Raw genomic sequence first — 20,621 nt, 5'->3', positions numbered from 1 at the left:
AGGTTCCATGCCCAACACACAAATACAAACACACACACACACATACACACACACACACACACAAAATCAAAAAAGTACATTAGTATGGGCTAAAAGTTCCAAAGAAGATACATTTCTAAAACAACAGAGATGATTTTAATAATTCCTAGCAAACATTCCTAGAAAACCTGTACACAGTACAGAAATGATCAGCATGTGACAAATATACTAACAGGCTGTTGAACACAACCTGTGTATCATTGTGTGTAGCTACAGCCTCTAAGAATGACCACACTATGTTACATAAGATTTCAATATCCAAGCAGTTCTGCATGTTTTTTATGGTATTCAGAAATCTAGCCTACCTCTGATAGAGTCAGAATTCACCATATCTTCTCTTCTGCCCCATATACCTTGCCGTCATACCTTACCTGACCTTTCTACCTGTCTTTATTCACAATCTATTCTCAACAGTACAAAAACAGCATGCTTAAATGTACTTCAGATGACATCATTCTTTTGCTCCAAACTTCTAGTGATTTTCTATCTCCCTTAAAGTTAAAAAGAAAAGCCAAAGTCCTTACCATAAACTGTAAGGCCCACTAACCTCCCTGGCATCTACTCACCGTCAGCTCACTTTTGCTCAAACCACAATGCTCACCTTGCACGACCTCACCTTAGGACTTGGTACTTGTTCTTCCCAAGACCTAGAGAATACTTTACCTCCACAGGGCCCCTGAGCCTGCTCTGTCACTTCCTCACTGAAATACCACTCTGTCCCTTGAGACTTTCTATTACATTTTTTGCTTCCCTTTCTCCTTAATTCTCATAATTATTTAACATGATATATATATATACACACTACGTAGTCTAACTATGTACAATATTTACTAATTGCCCCACAGCTCTTTGGGAGCAGGGATTTCTACCACTTCTATTCACCAACACATGGTTAGTGCCTGAGAGTCAACAGGTACTCAGTAAGTACATTCTGGAGAGAAGAATGCTTTGTAACTCATGTAGATAAATATATAGGGAACATTGTAAGGGATCAATATTCTCATCTGCAAGTACACTACTACATGGATGGTGAAATCTAGAAATAAGGCTGGTGATAATCCATCTTTTGTATGATTTATGGAGCCTGTAATCTAGCTCACACTGCTCCCCTACCAGGGCTTTCAAAGTCTCACCTTTGAAAATAGGACATTATTGTTGTGTTACTATTGACCATTTATTGTTTTACATATTTCTCTTAAGTTTCTCTTATATAGCACCTACCATTATTTTTATTAATAAAACTAAAAACACTTATTTCTAAAGAAATTGTACTGTACGTACGTGTACTACACATGCTAAGCACACTACATATGCTACTCATTTAATCTCTACACTAATCTGAATGGTGTTCCATCATCCCCACTTAAAGAAACAGTAAACTAGTCTGTCATGGTAGAGCATGCCTATAACCCCAGCACTCGGGAGGCAGGGGCAAGAGGATAGCTTCAAGTTCAAGACTAGCCTGGTCTACACAGAGAGTTCCAATACAGCCAGAGCTATACACCAAGACTGTATCTCAACAACAAATAAACAAATTGGAGGACAGCCTGGGCTACATAGTACATTCCAGGCCAGCGTGCCAGCATGCACTACAGAAAAAGACACTGTCTCAAGCAAACAAGAAAACTGAAAAACTACTCTGTGAATGATCAATTACATTATTAAAGAAATTTTAGGGTCAGGGGTGTGGCTCTGTGGCAGGACTGGCCTCACATACAGGAGATCCTGGGTTCAATTCCCAGCACTACCAAAAAAATAATTAATTAATTAAAAAATTTTAAGGAGCGAACTAAAATCTAAAATCACTACAACCCTTTACTGAACAGCCAGAAGTGTGGTCTTGATAAAAATGTAATTTATATATAGAGCAACAATAGGCAAAATATTTAAAACTGGTACATTCTGGGTATCAACCAATTAAACAGACACAGATTATAAATGATGACAGGCCAAAACCTGTGGGTCCCTGGACTACAGACTGGCACTATCAAAGGCAAATCATGCACTAAGTTTAGTTTCTTCTCCCAGGAGTCTCAGGAGAGCCTGAGCAAGAGTCTTTAAAGAAAAAGGATTGCCTACAGGTATTCTCCCCTTTCGGGCCCTGTACTAGACTCTACGGACACATAAGGAACCAGGTAATTAGAGGAAGCAAGCTAATTAAAAGCTTTTGACACCTGAAGCAGGGGTAGCAGGCCAAAGCAGCAAGCTTTCACAACAAGCTCTGAAGCCCAGAAGCCTGGAAGCTGCCCTCGGAGCAAGGCTGGAGCAGGCAGAAGCGGTGAGCCACCAGGAAGCTGTGGACAGGTAACACCCAGGGCGTAAGTTAAAGGTTTTCCTGAAAGCAAAAAGGAAAACCCAGCGTTAAGTCAAGCAGTAACTGGCACGAATGTGTTGTAGAGAGAAGATTCTTAACTCACAGAGCTGCTGAACTTCAACTATATCTTGCCCTTTATTGTTTCCCATGATTATGTATTTCTTGTTAAGAGTTTTAAAAACTAATTTATTTTCATGGTTTTTCTGTCTACAAAAAAAAAACCCCAAAAAACAAAAACCATAATTGATAGGTGGAAAAGGTATTTAACTGGCAGAAATGCTCCTATCAGATATCCCTGCCAGAGGTGAGCCTGTACATAGAGCTAGTAGAAACAAAATACATCAAAGGAAATAATTACCTGTTTAGGATCTTTGCATTTTTAAACTTAGCTTGTAAAAGCCACAGAATATATTTGCCCTGGAGAGATGTTTGTATTAAGAATGAGCTTATTTTCTTCTCCTGTTTGAAAAGTAAATTTGAAAAATAAAGGTAGGCGATCTCTTCCCTTCCTGTCAAGATGATTATGTCACATGGATTAGGGCCGACAGCTGTCCTCTGACAGATGTCCTGAAAGCTCCTGTTTCAACATCACTGCTGTACTAGTGAGTGGGGAGAACGGCGGGCGGAAACTTCAATCCCACTACTCGATCCACACATTTGGAGATCAAAAGCTGGAAACCAAGATTAGCCTTTAGAGAAAGGAGCTCACAGTCTTCAGTTTGATCCCACATTAAGTTTGATGCCTTTTAATGGGAGTTCTTGATAATGTTGAACCTGATGTGAGTCGAGTGTGCTACTTAAAACCCAGAGGCAAAGAAAAGTAAGAGAGCTCTTTGAACTTGACTTCATATAGGTCAAACAGGATGCAGCTACAAACCAGAAACCCAAGTAGCAAAAATACCCAGGATCTAGAGCAAAGGACTGAAGATATTTATGAATGATAAGCAGACTCAGAACTAGGAAGGACTGGGTTCTCAGAGGATAAAAACACCAGTGTTAAAAGCAAGCCTCAAAACTGACTTTGGTGTTTTCCTTTTAAGTTATTATTTATAGACTGTTTTGAAAAGGTAAATGTCTTAACTCACTTCTCACCTCAATCTCATGAAATGACAAAAGAGATATTTTGAAGGGATAAACCATAATAATAATAATACAAAACAAAACAAAAAGACTAACATCAGTTGATCAAAAACAATATTTTAAAGAATTCTATGAATCCAGGATGAGCAGAATAGGATTAGACAGAGAGGCAACATTGGAAAAACTACAGCCCATTACACACTTCAAGACTTTTATGCAAGTAAGAGTAATGCCTAAAGATTTAAAGCTAAAGAATTCATAAACTCAAGAAAGTAAAGAGCTCAGTGTGAAGACTCTAAGCTTTATCTCTTTGGGGTAGAAGGATAGCTGCATACTAAAAGTATATAAAATAATGACTTGAAAAAAGCCCAGTGAGGTGGTAGCAATGCCTCTGTATTCCAGCACTCTGTGTGGGGGTGGGGAGAGTTCAAGGCCATCTTTGGCTACAGTTAAAGTTGGAGGTCCACCTGAGCTACATGAGACTCTGTCTCAACAAACAAGTAAGTATTAGTAGCGACGCCACCCACCCACTGTATCCTCTGGACGGGCCTGAAGTCTGAACCAGAACCAGAACTTCAGCTTAGGAAGTGCTAGAATGACCTTCTGGGGTCAGCCCACCAGGCAGCCCTACTCACAGTCACCCTTCTTCCCATGCAGGTCCCTGGGATGTCATGCAGTCCAACCCAGACACCCAGCTAGAGACCACTGAGTGCAATGGCAGACCCTCTCTACTTGTTGCTCATCTACCAGCCGATCTACAAACCCTGAGACTCAGAGTGCCTCCAAGACTGGAAATCAGGCATCATTCAACTGGTCCACAACTTGACAGACTGGGACAATAGCAAACAAAGACCTGATACCCACCCAACAGAGGCATGACCAGATATTCACACCATAGAAACATCAGTGTCCTAACTCCAGATGCATAGATGCCATCGTAAACACGAACAACTAAGACAATAGCCTTCCTCCAGAAACTGACATGCAGACTGGCATATTCCATGAGAAAAGCAATTTAGATGAAGCACAAGGCAAAGATTCCAAAATAACAATTCTGAGTATGTTCAAGGACCTTAAAAAGTGTATGAACTGACCACAAAAACACAGTAGAATAAACTCATAAAAACAATTTAAGATATGAAAATAGAATTTAACAAAAAAAAATAGAATTGCTAAGGAAAACTCAAACTGATATAAAATTCAAAATGAATTCAAGAAGTCAAAACACTATGAGGAAAGTCTCACCAAGAGACTCACAAAGAGAGAATGTCAGGTCTTGAAGACAAGGCAGAAGAAATGGATCACGTGGTCAAAGAAAATGTTAATCTGAAAAAAAATTCAGGAACAAAACATCCAAGAAATCTGAGATATTCAGAAAGGACCAAATCTATCTATCTATCAACAATATAGTATAGAGGAGGGGAAGAAACACCAGTGAAAGGCACAAAAAATATTTTTAATGAAACCATACGAGAAAATTTCCCCAGTCTTAAAAGAGAGAAGCCTATCACGATGCAAAATATACAGACCACCAAATAGACAAGACAAGAAAATAACTCCCTTCAATACATAATAATCAAATATTAAATGTATAGCACAAAGAAAGTATATTAAAAAGCTGCAAGAGGAAAAGACTAAATCCCATACAAGAACTAGCCCATTAGAATAACACGTGACTTTCCAAGGGATACTCTGAAAGCCAGAAGGGCCTGGACTGGTGTACTACAAGCCCTAAGAGACTGTAGGAGTCAGCCGAGACTACCATACCCAGCAAAGAATCAGTCATAATTGAAGAAGAAAGAAAACTGTTTCATGATAAACACAAATTTAAGGAATTTGTGTTCACCAATCCAGCTCTACAGAGGCCACCAGAAGAAAAGCATCAGTCTAAGGAAGTAGTTAACACTACATCGAAGAAGGTGCAATAAAGAAGTAATCCTAGAAGAGTTAACCAAAGAGTCCTAAAGAATATAACAACAATGATGAGAATTACTAAACACTGTTCACTAACTCTCAATACTAATGGTCTTGGTTCCCCCAAATACACAGACTAATAGACTGGATTAGGAAACAGGGTCCATCTTTCTGCTGTCTCCCAAGAAGCACACCCCAGCATCAGGAACAGATACCACCTTAGAGTAAAAAAGATGAAAAAAGGATACTTCAACAAACAGAACCAAGTTGAAGCAAGCAAGCATAGCTATTTCAGTATCTAACAAAACAGAATTCAATCCAAAATTAACGAGAGGAGATAAGGAAATACATTATATACTCATTCAGGGAAAAATCCACCAAGAGGATATTACAATTCTAAATACCTATACACCAAAACAAGGGAACCCCAATTCAAAAAAGCACTACTACATCTAAAATCATACACTGACCCTAACAGTGATAATGAGTAACTTCAATACTTCACTTTCACCAATAGAAAGGTCATCTAGACAAAAACTAAATAAAGAAACTCTAAAGTTAAATAATACAAGTAATAAACATCTACAGAATATTCACCCAAACACTGAAAAATATTCTTTCTTCTAAACAGTCTATAGAACTTTTTCCAAAAATTAAACACATAATAGGATGCAAAGCAAATCTCAACAAATACAGGAAAATTTAAATAACATGCTGCATCCTATCTGACCATCACGGATTACAGCTGAGTGTCAACAACAGAAACAGCAGAAAGTACACAAAATAATTGAAACTAAACAACTGACTAATGAATGAAAACTGAGTCAATGTGGAAATCAAAAAGGAAATTAAAAATGTATAGAACTGAATGAAAATGTAACATCTATGAAAACAGAGGAGTTCTAAAAAGAAAATTCTTAGTATTAAGTACCTATATAAAAGAAGATGGAAATATATTTGTAACTTAATAACGTACTTTAAAGCTTTAGAAAAACAAAAATAAACAACCACCAAAAAGAGTAGACAGGAAAAATAAGCAAACTCAAGGCTGAAATTAATGAAAGGGAAATGGAGAATAAATACTAAGAATCAATGAAACTGAGTTAATTCTTTGAAAAGAAAATCAACAAGCTTGACAAACCTTTAGCCAAATTAACAAAAAGAGAGAGAGAATCCAAATTAATAAAATTAGAGGTGGAAATGAAGAGATTACAACAGACACTAAGGAAATTCAGAGAACCATAATAACATACTTAAAAAACCTGTATTCTACCAAACTGGAAAACTTAAAATAAATGAATGGATTTTTAATACATATACAAACCTAATCAAAGTTAAATCATCAAGATAAAATAAAAAATTTAAACAGACCCATAACCCATAGTGAAATAAAAGCAATAATTAAAAATCTCTCAACTAAAAAAATACAGGGCTAGATGACTAACGTCAACAGGAATGGAAGAAACATTTCCAGATTCTTTTATGAAATCACTATTACCCAGATACCAACACTACACAAAGAAACAACAAAAAAGAAAAATATGGACTAATATCCCTTACAAACATAAACGGAAAAATTCTCAATAAAATACTTGCAAACTGAATCCAAGAATACATCAAAATGATCATCTACCATAATCAAGTAGCTTCATCCCAGAGATGCAAGGATAGTTCAATTAATAAATCAATAAATATAATCCACCATATAAACAAGACTGAAAGACAATAACCACATGATCATCTCATTAAATGCAGAAAGGGCCCTTGACAAAATCAACACCCCTTCATGACAAAAGTCCTGGAGAGTCTAGGCATACAGGAACATACCTCAATATAATAAAGAAAATATACAGCAAGCCTACAGGCTAATATCATTATACATGGAAAGAAATTCACAATATTTGTACTAAAATCAGGAACAAGACAAGGATGTCCACTTTCTCCATACCTGTTCAATACAGTACTACTTGAAGTCTTAGCTAGAGCATTAAGACACTGAAGGAGATCAAGGGGATACAAACAGGAAAAGGGGGAGCCCAAGTATCTTTATTTGCAGATGATATGATTGTGCACATAAGTGACCCTGAAAATTCCACCAGGAAATTCCTACAGCTCATAAACACTTTCAGAAAAGTAGCAGGATACAAAATTAATACACAGAAATCAGTAGCCTTCCTATATACAAATGACAAATGGACTGAGCAAGAAACAGGGAAACAACACCTTTCACCCCAGAAAAAGATAGCACAACTTGGAATAACTTTCACTCACTATGCAAGTGAAAGATTTGTATACTAAAACTTTAAGAGATTGAAGAAGACATCATCAGAAAAATGGAAGACCTCCCATGCTCATGGATTGGTAAAAATGATATTGCAAAGCTGTCCATCACACCAAAAACTTCAGATTCAATGCAACCCTCTTCAAAATTCCAACACAATTCTTCAGAAATCAAAAATATAATCTTAGCCGGGCGGTGGTGGCGCACGCCTTTAATCCCAGCACTCGGGAGGCAGAGCCAGGCGGATCTCTGTGAGTTCGAGGCCAGCCTGGTCTCCAAAGCGAGTTCCAGGAAAGGCGCAAAGCTACACAGAGAAACCCTGTCTCGAAAAACCAAAAAATATATATATATATATATATATATATATATAATCTTAAACTTCATATGGAAATACAAAAAAAAAACAAGAAAGCAAAAAAAAAATCTAAACAATAAAAGAACAGCTGAAAGTATCACCATGTCTTATTTTAAGCTGTAGTACAAAGCTATAGCAATAAAAACAGAATGATACTGGCCTAAAAACAGACACTTTAATCAATGAAATAGAACTGAAGTCCTGGGCATAAGTCCACATACATACAGCTATCAGATTTCTAACAAAGAAGCCAAAAATATACACTGGAAAAAAGACAGCATCTTCAACAATTGGTGCTGGTAAAACTAGACAGCTACATGTTAGAAAAATGAAAATAGATTTTTATCTAACTCCCTGCATAAAACTCAATCCCAAATGGATTAAAGACCTCAACATAATACTGGATACCTTGAGTCTGATGTAAGAGAAAGTAGAGAATATCCCTGAAATCCCTGAACTCTTTGGCAAAGTAATAGATTTCCTGAACAGGCATTAAGACTAACAAATAATAAATGGGACCTCATAAAACTAAAAAGGTTTTGTACAGCAAAAGATGCCATCAATTTGAGTAAAAAAGGTAGCCTACAGGATTTTTTATCTTTACCAATTATATATCTAATAAGGTAAGTACACAGTATATACAAAGAACTAAAAAACTGAATTTCAAAAAAACATATAATCCGATTAAAAATGGATTATAGCACTCCACAGAAAGTTCTCAAAAGATGAAACACAACTGGCTGAAAAGCATTTAAAAGAAAATGTTCAGCCGGGCGGTGGTGGCGCACGCCTTTAATCCCAGCACTCGGGAGGCAGAGGCAGGCGGATCTCTGTGAGTTCGAGGCCAGCCTGGGCTACCAAGTGAGTCCCAGGAAAGGCGCAAAGCTGCACAGAGAAACCCTGTCTCGAAAAACCAAAAAAAAAAAAAAAGAAAAAAAAGAAAAAGAAAATGTTCAACATCCTAAGCCATCAGGGAAATGCAAATTCAAACTATTTTGAGATTTCATCTAGCCCCATCAGAATGGCCAAGACTAATAAAACAAATGACAGCAGATCCTGGTGAGTATGTGGAGAAAGTAGAACACTAAGTGCTGGTGGAGGTGCAAACTGGTACAGTCTCTGCACTACGATGGTTTGAATGAGAATGTCCCCATAGGTGCTTATGTTTGAATACTTGGTCCCCAGATGGTGGAACTGTTTGAGAGGGATTAGGAGGTGCAGCCTTGTTGAAGGATGTGTGTCACTGAGGATGGGTTTTGAGGTTTCAAAAACCTACACCACTTCCAGTTAGCTCTCTGCCTTATGGTTGTGTCTCAAGACGTAAAATCTCAGCTACTTAACAAGTACCATGCCATTGGCTGCTGCTATGCTCCTTGACATGATGGTCATGAACTGTTCTAACCTCTGAAACTGTAACCCCCAAATTAAACACTTTCTTTTATAAGTTGCCTTGGTCATAGTGTTTTATCACAACAACAGAAAAGTAATTAAGACAGCCTATGGAAATAAATCTGGAGGTTCCTCAAAAAAGCTTCCAATCCAGCTATACCACTCTTGGGCACATATCCAAAGGACTCTACATCTTACCACAGAGATACTTGCTTATCCATGTTTCTGCTGTTCTTTTTATAATAGCCAGAAATTGGAAACAGCTAAGACACCTGTCAACTCATGAATGGATAATGAAAAAGCAGTATATTTATACAATGAAATATTATTTGGCTGTTAAGAAAAATGAAATTATGAAATTTTCAGGTAAATAAAATCAGAAACAATAATCCTGAGTGAAGTAACCCAGTCCCAGGTAGATAAACATTGCATGTTTTTCCTTATATGTGGATGTTAGTGTTTATGCTTTAGATATGTGTGTTTCACTCAGAATATCCACAGAGGTTATAATTAGTAAAGGACTGGGGAGGTGCGGGGGGGGGGGGGGGGGGTAGGGTTGGGGGGGGTCTTCCAAGGAAGGAGAAAAGAATATGCTGTTATAAAAGGATAAAGAGAAAATTACAACAGGAAGATTAAACAGGGTGGTAAATGGGAGGTCAGAAAAGGGGGCAGTATAGGGAAGTATAACTAACAATAAAGGCTTTTTGAAAAGCCATATGGAAACGTTCTACTGTGGAAGCTTCCTGAAATCTATAAAAGAAGTTTAAATGGAGTTAGCATATAATGGGAAGACAATACCCCAACTAGACATCACATGCTACGAAATAAAACCCCCAGTTCCAGGAAATGGTTACACCTTTTTAAGTCGTTGATCAAAGGGATCCATAGACCACTACCCCTCAAACATTTACAGGCTATTAGCAATGCTACTGGTTACCCCCACACAACTATTGCTGAAGACACCACATAACTATGGCAGAAAGAATGAAGAAAATGAGCCTGTACTAACTAGAAACTTCACCTCTACTGGCTAGCATTCAGTGCTGTAAGGTGTTATAAGCTACTGGAGAAGGAAAGTAATCATCAATTTCACCCAGTTATAAGCCCTGTGAACTACAATAACAATAGCAACCTGCCTGCAAGATATACCTACTGATACAATAATGGGATTAACTAACACTTTCCAAAAATTGGATTCAAGGCCTACTCCATGAAACATAACCCATACTTGACACTGTTAGTGAGGCTAAGAACCTGAGACTACAGAGATCATGGCCCTACACAGAAACCCACTACTGTTATTCTGATAAATGAACACAGCAATAAAATGACTCCTAATGACATATTGCTATACCCAGTATGTATACCCAACCCTCATCAGAGAAGCTGCTTCTTTTGGTAAGATGGTAATTAGCACAGAGACCCACAATTGGCCAAGGTGCAGAGAGTGAGAACTTTGAAGTGCTCAGTATTGAATGGGACCTAAGCAGAGGGGGAGGAAAGACTGGTAGATGACTTCAACAACAGCATTTTCCAGATACAATAGAGCAGATACAAAAATTAATTCACAAAAACTGTAATAGCAAGCACAATCTCAAGCCAGACAAAAATCTCAGCACTGAGGAAGGAAAGTGGGCACGCAGTCCCACCCCTAGCCAGGAAATTATTTGTAGCTGATAGCTGCTGGCAGAGGGAAAATCAGCTTTCTTCCATGCAGGCCCAATGCTCATGAGTAGTTTGCCAATGCAAATCTGACTCCATTTTTTTTGTTTGTGTTTTGGTTTGATTTTAGATTTTTTTTTCTTTTTAAGAGAGAGAAAACATGAAGTTGGGTGGGTAAGAAAGTGGGGAATGCTCTGGAAGAAGTTGGAGGAGGGAAAATATGATCAAAATACATGAGATTATCAAAGAATAAATTAAAACATTCTTTAAACTAGTATAATAACTAGAAACTGGCAAACCTAGCTTTTTTTTAGCACTGGCCTGTAATCCCAGCTATTCAAGAAGCTGACACAGGCAGATTATCTGAGTTACAAAGTGAGTTTAAAGCTTGGCTGGGCAGCTTAGTGAGACCTTGAGTCAAACTAAAAAGTAAAAGAAGCACAACTAAGATGAATGAGGCCCTAGATTTAAGAGCAAAAAGTATACGAAAAGTTCCCATCTCTCTTCTGAAGTTATAAATCATATTGTGATCAATCCAAGGAAGGATGTGTATACGTTCTTTGGTTGATCTGATATTATCCCAATGAAAGAAACCCATTTTTTAAGCCAACAAGCTGATTTTAATAGTCATGCAAAGGAAGGAGAGAGAGCATGAACACAGCTCTACTCTTGACGGTGTGAAGATTAGACAGATGCCAGGAACATTGTAAATTTGGAACCCAGGGAAGCTGAAATAGAAGAACTAAGCAAAGCCAAACCAGCAGGTGTCCAGGAACATTAAAGAACTAGCAGACCTGCAAGTCAGCTTGAGCCATGGAAGTTTCTGTCAAGACAGAATTCTCCCTTTGGTGATCATAATGCAGGTAGGAACAGGAAATAAGAACAGGTAACATCCAAAGTTGAACCAAATAGAAAAAACTCTTCTACGCCTAATAAGCAGATTTACAATGGTAACGGGTTGTAAAACCCATAAACAACAACAGCAAAACAACCAGCATATCTATGCACTAGTAAACGGTAGTTAATGCTGTAACTAGCATTTCTAAGACCTGTGACACACAACAATCCTACACATTTGAGTGGTTTTGAAATGTATGGTAAACTATGGTGAACTACAGTCACCCTAGTGTACTACAGACTGACTGCTCCTACCCAGCCACCTTTGGATTCTCTGCCCTCTCATTCTCCCACTTCAGTGACCACTACTTCTTCCCTCCCCTCCCCCCTTTTCTCCCCATCTTTCCCATTCCATGAACTGAACCTTTTTAGCTTCCACAAATGACTGGGAACAATGTTTTTCTGTGCCTGGTGTATTTCACTAAGCACATTGTCCTCAAGTTCCATCCACATTGCCACAAATGATAGCATTTCATTATTCTTATGTCTGATAACATCGTGTGTGTGTGTGTGTGTGTGTGTGTGTGTGTGTGTGTGTGTGTGTGTGACATCTTCTTTAATCATTCATCCATCAGTTGGGTCCAGATCTTGAGTACTGTGAACATGCTGCAATAAACACTGGAATACAGGCATCTCTGTAGTATGTTGATTACATTTCCTTTACATAAATATCAAATGGGATTGCTGGATAGTATAACAATTCTATTTCTAGTTTTTTTGAGGAACCTCCAAATTGTTTTCAGTGATGGCTATATGTAGCTAAAAGTTTTCTCCTGTGTCCTGTCTGGCCTGCAGTCAGGACAAATCTCTCTCACCCACTGGTCCTGCAGTCACTCGGACCCAAGTAAACACACAGAGGCTTATATTATTTACGAACTGTATGGCCATTAGCTCAAGATTATTACTGATTAGCTCTTACATTTAAATTAATCCATAATTCTTATGTTTAGCCACATGGCTTGGTACCTTTTCTCAGTTCTGCCTTCACATCTTGCTTCCTCTGTGTCTGGCTGGCAACTCCTTACTCAGCCTTCCTCTTCCCAGAATTCTTGTCTGCTTATCCCACGTATACTTCCCACCTGGCTACTGGCCAATCAGCATTTTATTTATCAACCAATCAGAGCAACACATTCACAGCATTCAGAGCAACATCACCCATCAGCTATATTAATCAATTCATACCAAATGCGTCAATGACTTCTTTCTCTACATCCATGGAAAGTTTGCAAATTGTATGCTATTCTGGTACTAGCCCTTCTAAGATGATAGCTCATTATGACTTTTGAGGCAATGGGCACCACCTATGGAAGAGATGAACGATGGTCTTATACATAGTTATTTCTCTCAATAGTGGGTTACTATAAAGCTATACCACACATGCATGAGCACTCACATACCCACACCCCTGGTCCTTTTTCCTTCCATCTGTGATACAGCCAAAACACTACCAGAAACTGAACAGCTAAATCTTAGATTTTCAGTCTCCAAACTATGAGCTAAAAATAAACTTTTTATTTATACAGTAAGCAGTTACTGATACAGCATACAGTTATTTACATATGAGCAACATTTCAATGGCTCTCAACATCCTGAGGATGGAGGTAAAAAGATACTTGTGAATACAGTCAAATCTCTTAAGTCTAGCTACACTGCTTCCTAGATGATAAACTTTCTGGTGACAGAATCTACAGCATTCCTTCCAATGCAGAAATGTGTGTGTGTGTGTGTGTGTGTGTGTGTGTGTGTGTGTGTGTGTGTGTGTGTGTGTAAATAATTGGTAGATGAAGCCTGTGTATATGCTGACTTCCTGTGGCTCAAATCTGAAGTATACATAATATAAACAAACTGTCAAGAGGCCATACCACTGACAACTCCTGATGACTGGTTGTCTGCTCCTAGGAAACTAACAGGGTAATAAAGGGACTTCTCAGCAAACAGCTACTATACATTAAAAATTGGAGATCCTAGTTAGAACCCACCAGGTCTGGAAAAAGTCTGGGCCTACCATAGCCCTAAAACCAGATTTCCAAGCATTTTTACTTAAATAAGACAAGTTGAATTAGCATGGTAATGGAAATGGTAATTCCTGGTCCCCATCTACCATCCCCACAAAGTCTCTGAATGAAAACCCAGCTGGTCTCAAACTCTCCTGCCTCAGCCTCCTTGGGGCTGGAATGGAAGGTGTGCACCACAGCTCCTGGCTTTGCTTTCAGATCAGTTTCCTGCAGGTCAGACAACAAGTCAAGGATTACACAGTGACTGACGGGGTTTCGGGAGCAGAAGCTCTGGACTGGACCAAACCTTGTGTACACAGTTAGAGCTGATCTCACATGAGACAGAGTTCTGTCTCACACAAAAAAGAATTCTAAATTCTGGCTTCTCTTTTGGCCTCCTCCTAGGACTGATCCAGCCTGCTGACGAGGCAGAGCAACCTTTGGAGTTCCCTAATAAGGACTTTCCTGTACACTAGCATTCTAAGCCGTGCCTGCTGCTCCAAACACTCCCTGCCAGCACATCACTCCAGAGCAAAACTGAGTGAGAGGCTCAAGGATGTGACTTCACCTTTTCCTAAACATAAAATGGAATTCCCAACAAGGGTGATTTAAGTCCACAGTTCCTCTTAATAAGCAGTTACTTTCTAGATCTGGACTGAGTTAAGAGGAGAGATGGAAGACGCCATATTAAATAAAGTCCTTTCTGACGTGACTAAATCTGCTGGGCCTCTAAGGGCAGAGTCTCTCTGTTCTGTTCTGTAGCATAAATACCAATTTTTTAAATAGAAGTTTAACTAGCAATCATGTAAAAGAATAATTCTAAAAGTAGTTAGAAATGTCTTAACTGTAGACTATATATTCCAACAGGGTAACTTAAAATAAAGGTGGATGGCCACTACCGAAAACTAAGTTGATTCAATGACACTAATTTCTAATCTCATGGGAAAAACCAGTTTTTACTGTTTTTAAAGAACACTGCTTTATTATACCAATCATTTTATTATGGAGTGAAATAACTTTCATAAAAATGTTTCGCCTTCAAAAAAGGAATACTTCTAAGTGTTGGTGTGTTTATCTGCTTTACTTACTGATTTCTGAGACTGTGTAGCAAAGTTTTCTTAAAAAGCAGCCTATAATCCAAGCTTTCCAGTAGCAACCTCAAAGCTAGCATATACCACACACTGCATTAAAAGCCAGCCTGATAACTTAATTAAATTCTGTCTCAAAATTAAAAGATAAAAACAGGTCCACTGATGTAGCTCAATGGCAGAGCAATAGCCTAACATATGCAAGGCCTTGGATTTAATCTCCAGCACCAGCAAAAAGGAGGAGGGGCCTGGGGAGACAGCTCCTAGGTAAAGGGCTTGTCATACAAGCATAAGGTCCTGAGTTAGGACCCCAACACATCATAGAATCCGTAATCCCAGAGCTAAGGAGGTGGAAACAGGTGGATCCCTAGAGCTCACTGTCCACAAGATTAATTGAATCAATAAACTCCAAGTTCAGTGAGAAACCTATCTTACAAAGTAAGGTGGAGAGTAACCGAGGAAAATATCCAACATGAATCCTGGCCTCTATATGTCCAGACACTCACTTGAACATGTACATACATCATATACATCACACACACACACACACACACACACATACACACACACACACACACACACACACACACAGAAGGGGGGCAAAGAGAGCAATCTACTTCTCCACACAAGTCCTTATAAATAGTACTTAATAAATTTTAAAGCTAATTTGATAGATGAACACATTTGAGATTTATTATACCTTTTTAAAAAGAAATTCAGCTTATCTTCTTTCTTTGTTCTGTACGTTAAATGTTTTAGTTATTAAGTGTCATGGGGAATTTTTCTGGTCCAGTCTATTTGATGTTCTGTACGCATGTTGTACCTTTTAGCTATTGCCTTATTTAGGCTGGGGAAATTTTCTTCTGGTTTTGTTGAAATATTTTCTGCACCTTTGGCCTAGGTTTCTTCTCCTTCCTCTACTCCTATTATTCATAGATTTGGTCTTTTCATAGTGTCCCAGATTTCTTGAATGTTTTGTGCCTGGATTTTTTCAGATTTGACATTTTCTTTGACCTAGGTATCCATTTCTTCTGTCTTGTCTCTAATGCCTGAGATTCTCTTCTATCTCATGAACTCTGTTGGGGAGGCTTGCCTCTAAGGTTCCTGTTCGAGTTCCTACACTTTGCATTTCCACATTTCCCTCAGTTTGGGTTTGATTGATTCCATTTCTGCTTTCATGTCTTGAACAGTTTTCTTCATTTCATTCCACTGTCTGTGTTTTCATAAATTTCATTAATGGATTTATCCATATCCTCTTTAATGTAGTCTGAAGTTTCTCTGTCCCACCCAGGTTGCCCGGGCAGCAGCTGCTTATAAAATAATCACTCAAAGGCTTAATATTAATTACAAGCTGTTTAGTCAAAGGCTCAGGCTTCTTGCTAGCTAGCTCTTTCATCTTAAATTAACTGATTTCTATTAATCTGTGTATTGCCATGTAGCTGTGGCATTACCAGTCTGCTGGCATTGTTGCTCCTTGGGCGGCTGGATGGCATCTCTCTGACTCTGCCTTTCTTCTCCCTGAATCTTTGCTTAGATTTCCCACCTGGCTATAACCTGTCTTGCCATAGGCCAGAGCAGCTTCTATATTAACCAATGGTAGAAACACATATTCACAGCATACAGAAAGACCATCCCACAGCACTTGAACATATTCATGATAGATGTTTTGCTGTCCTTGTCTTATGCTTTAGCTATACTGAACTTCTCAGGACCTACTATAGTAGGGTTGTTTGGGTCAAGTAGAGACATATTGCCTTGTCTGTTATTGTTATTGATTGTGTTTTTATGGTAAATTTGAAGCATCTGGATTTGGGATGATTGTAATTCATCAAGTTTTGTCTTTTGTGGGTGGCTGTTTGTTCCTTGGTTCTGTTGCTTTCTCTGGTTATTAACAAAGTTTGGTGGTTTTGAGTTTCCTGGTAGGGAATGCTTCTGAGATCCTGCCAGGTGTGGCCACTGGGGGTCCTGGATAGAAAACGTTTCTAGGTACTGAGAGCTGACACCACAAGTAGCGGGGTGGGGAGCTGAGAGAGTCCACATATGAAGGAAACCTGGGTGTGCCAGGATCTGTGTAGACCCCTGGGGATGGGAGGTGAGAGGAAGGGGAAACAAAGCAGAAGGTCTGCTACAAAGCTGGGGATGAGACTGGGGAATGGAGTTGTTAGGGAGGGAGAGAGAAGGTCGAGGAAACGAAGAGTTGGTTCTCTGAGAAAAATCACTAAGATTGACAAAGCCTTAGCCAAATTTATGAAAGGTGGAGAGAGAAGATCCAAATTAACAAAATTAGAGGACACTGAGGAAATCCAGAGAATCACAAGGATGTATTTTAAAAACCTGTACTCCACCAAATTGGAAAATCTAAAAGAAATGAATAACTTTCTTGATATATAGCACTTACAAAAGTTAAATCAAGATCAAATAAGTCATGTAAGCACACCTATAGCCCCTAGTGAATTAGAAGCAATAACTAAAGTCTGCCAACCAAAGAAAAACCCTGGGCCAGGTGGTTTTAGCCAAGAATTATACCAGACTTTCAAAAAATTAATGTCAATACTCAGATTATTCTACAAAATAGAAACAGAAAAAACACTGCTCAATACTTTTTATGAGGCATAGTTACCCTGATATGTAAACCACATAAAGACCCAACAAAGAAAGAGAATTACAGAACAATTTCTCTTATGAACATAGATGCAAAAGTTCTCAGTAAAATACTTGCAAACTGAATCCAAGAATACATCAAAATGATCATCTACCACAATCAAGTAGGCTTCATCCCAGAGATGCAAGGATAGTTCAATTAATAAACTAATAAATGTAATCCACCATATAAACAGACTGAAGACAATAACCACATGATCATCTCAGTAGATGCAGAAAAGGCCCTTGACAAAATCAACACCCCTTCATGACAAAAGTCCTGGAGAGTCTAGGCATACAAGGACATACCTCAACATAATAAAGAAAATTTACAGCAAGCCCACGGCCAATATCATTATACATGGAGAAAAACTCACAGTATTTCTACTAAAATCAGGAACAAGACAAGGATGTCCACTCTCTCCATACAGTACTACTTGAAGTCTTATCTAGAGCAATAAGACAACTGAAGAAGATCAAGGGGATACAAACAGGAAAGGGAGAAGCCAAAGATCTTTATTTGCAGATGATCTGATTATGCACATAAGCGACCCTAAAAATTCCACCAGGAAAATCCTATAGTTTGCTGTGGGATGTCTTTCTGTATGCTGTGAATATGTGTTGCTCTGATTAGTTGATAAATAAAGTTGCATTGGCCTATGGCAAGGCAGTTTAGAGGCAGGTGGGAAATCCAAGCTGATATACAGAAAGAAGAAAGGAGAAGAGAGAGAGATGCCAGGCACCACCTAAGGAGAATTAAGATGCCAGCAGACCGGTAATGCCACGGCCATGTGGCAAAACATAAATTAATAGAAATGGGTTAAGTTATAAGAACTAGCTAGCAAGAAGCCTGCCATAGGCCATACAGTTGGTAATTAATATAAGCCTCTGAATGGTTATTTTATAAGCAGCTGCGGGACCACGGGGCCAGGCAGGATCAGAGAAATCTTCCAGCTACAACAGTTCATAAACACTTTTACAAAAATAGCAGGATACAAAATTAATACACAGAAATCAGTAGCCTTCCTATACACAAATAACACATGGACCATGAAAGAAATCAGGAAAACAATACCATTCACAATAGCCTCAAATAATATAAAATATCTTGGGGTAACTCTAACCAAACAAGTGAAAAACTTAAATAATAAAAATTTTATGAAATTGAAGAAGATATCAGAAGATTTAAAGATCTCCTAGCTTATGGATCATGTAGATTAATAAAGTAAAAATGGCCATCTTGCCAAAAGCAATCTACAGATTCAATACTATCCAAATTAAAATTCCAACACAATTCTTCACAGAACTTGAAAGGACAATTTTCAGCTTCATATGGAAACACACACACACATACAAACACACACACACACACACACACACACACACACACAAGGATAGCTAAAACAATTCTGGATAATGAAAGAACTGCTAGAGGTATCACCATCCCCATCTCAAATTGTACTACAGAGTTATAGTAATAAAAACAGCATGGTATTGGCACAAAAACAGACACACTGATCAATGGAATTAAATTGAAAACCAAGATATAAATCTACAAACATACAGACAGTTAATTTTTGATAAAGAAGCCAGAAATACACACTGTAAAAAGACAGCATCTTTAACAAATAGTGCTGGTCAAATTGGATGGATACATGTACAAGAATGCAAGTGAGGCTATACCATATCACCCTGCACAAAACTTAACTCCAAATGGATCAAAGACCTCAAAATAAGACCAGATACACTGAGTCTGACAGAAGAGAAAGTAGGGAATAGTCTTGAACTCAGTGGCACAGGAAAGGCTTTTCTGAACAGAACACTGATAGCACAGGCACCAAGACTAACAACTAATAAATGGAAGCCCAAGAAACTGAAAAGGTCTGTGTACGGCCAACAGAAACATTTTTGGAGGTTGTCTCATAATGTTTTGTCATCTATGTGTTTCTCAAGCTTTTTCTTTGGCTCTTTTTCTTCTGTTTGTTTGACTGATTTGTTCTATTCTAGTTTATTTTATCTTACTTTATTATTATTATTATTATTATTATTATTATTGTATTATTTATTTATATGCCTGTTGTTTTCTAATTAGAGTCACAACGGTGTGGATTCAGATAGGAGGGGAGGTGGAGAGGATCTCCAAGGAATTGGGAGAGGAGAATCATAATCAGAATATATTGTATGAAAAACCTGTTTTCAGTAAAATAGAAAAAAATTTAAAATTTAGAACTTTTATAATTTTAACAGATAGATATAAAATTTTAAATATATATACAGAGAATTAAGACACAATTATAAAGTGCACAATGAATGAAACCCAAATCAAGAAATACAATCTTGCAGCAAACCAGAAATGTTCCTAGGCTGCACTACAACTCAGAAATACTCCTATGGGCACAGCCCAGAAACACTTCCATGTGCACTACAACCCGGAAATGCTCCTGTGAGTGCTAAAACTCTACCTTCCCAAAAGAGACAGTCAGATCTTGACTGGTGAGATGTCGGTCATCCTTCCTGTGTTGCTTCCTGCACCCAACATACATACTGTCAGGTTTTAGAACAAGGGTGGTTACTCTAGCCTCATAGAGTGGGCTGGGCACGTGGTCCCTCCTCTACTACCCAGTGAGGTTAAGATGATTCAGAGAACTTGCAGATAAATTCACCTCAAACTGCAAGGTTCTTTTATATGACTTTCCTCTTCTATCTTCTGTAGTTGCCTATATATATGTTAATTATTTCTACATATATATTTTTAGTGAAGTATCTCTTGTATTTGTAATATGTTTCATTACTAACTTGTATTGTATGATATTCTGTTTGTGTTCTGACAAATAAAGCTTGCCTGGAGATCAGAGGACAGAGCTAGCCACTAGTGAACCATAGAGGCCAGACAGTGGTGACACACACCTTTAATCCCAGCACTTGGGAGGAGGAGACAGGAAGATCAGGAGTTCAAGGCCACATTGAA

The 20,621-nt window shown here is 38.2% G+C and overlaps 1 protein-coding gene across 1 annotated transcript in view; it reads right to left on the bottom strand.

Annotated features, from left to right (window-relative positions):
• The window catches only part of Cdc42bpa (CDC42 binding protein kinase alpha), a 218,551-nt gene that overhangs the window by 150,388 nt on the left and 47,542 nt on the right, over positions 1 to 20,621 (bottom strand).

The sequence above is a fragment of the Peromyscus californicus genome, unplaced genomic scaffold (genome assembly GCF_007827085.1).
Source record: "Peromyscus californicus insignis strain IS unplaced genomic scaffold, ASM782708v3 Scaffold_14__1_contigs__length_90479793_seg_2, whole genome shotgun sequence".
Classification (NCBI taxonomy): Eukaryota; Metazoa; Chordata; class Mammalia; order Rodentia; family Cricetidae; genus Peromyscus; species Peromyscus californicus.
The sequence above is the reverse complement of the archived record's forward strand: the minus strand, read 5'-3'. Positions and strand labels throughout refer to the sequence as shown.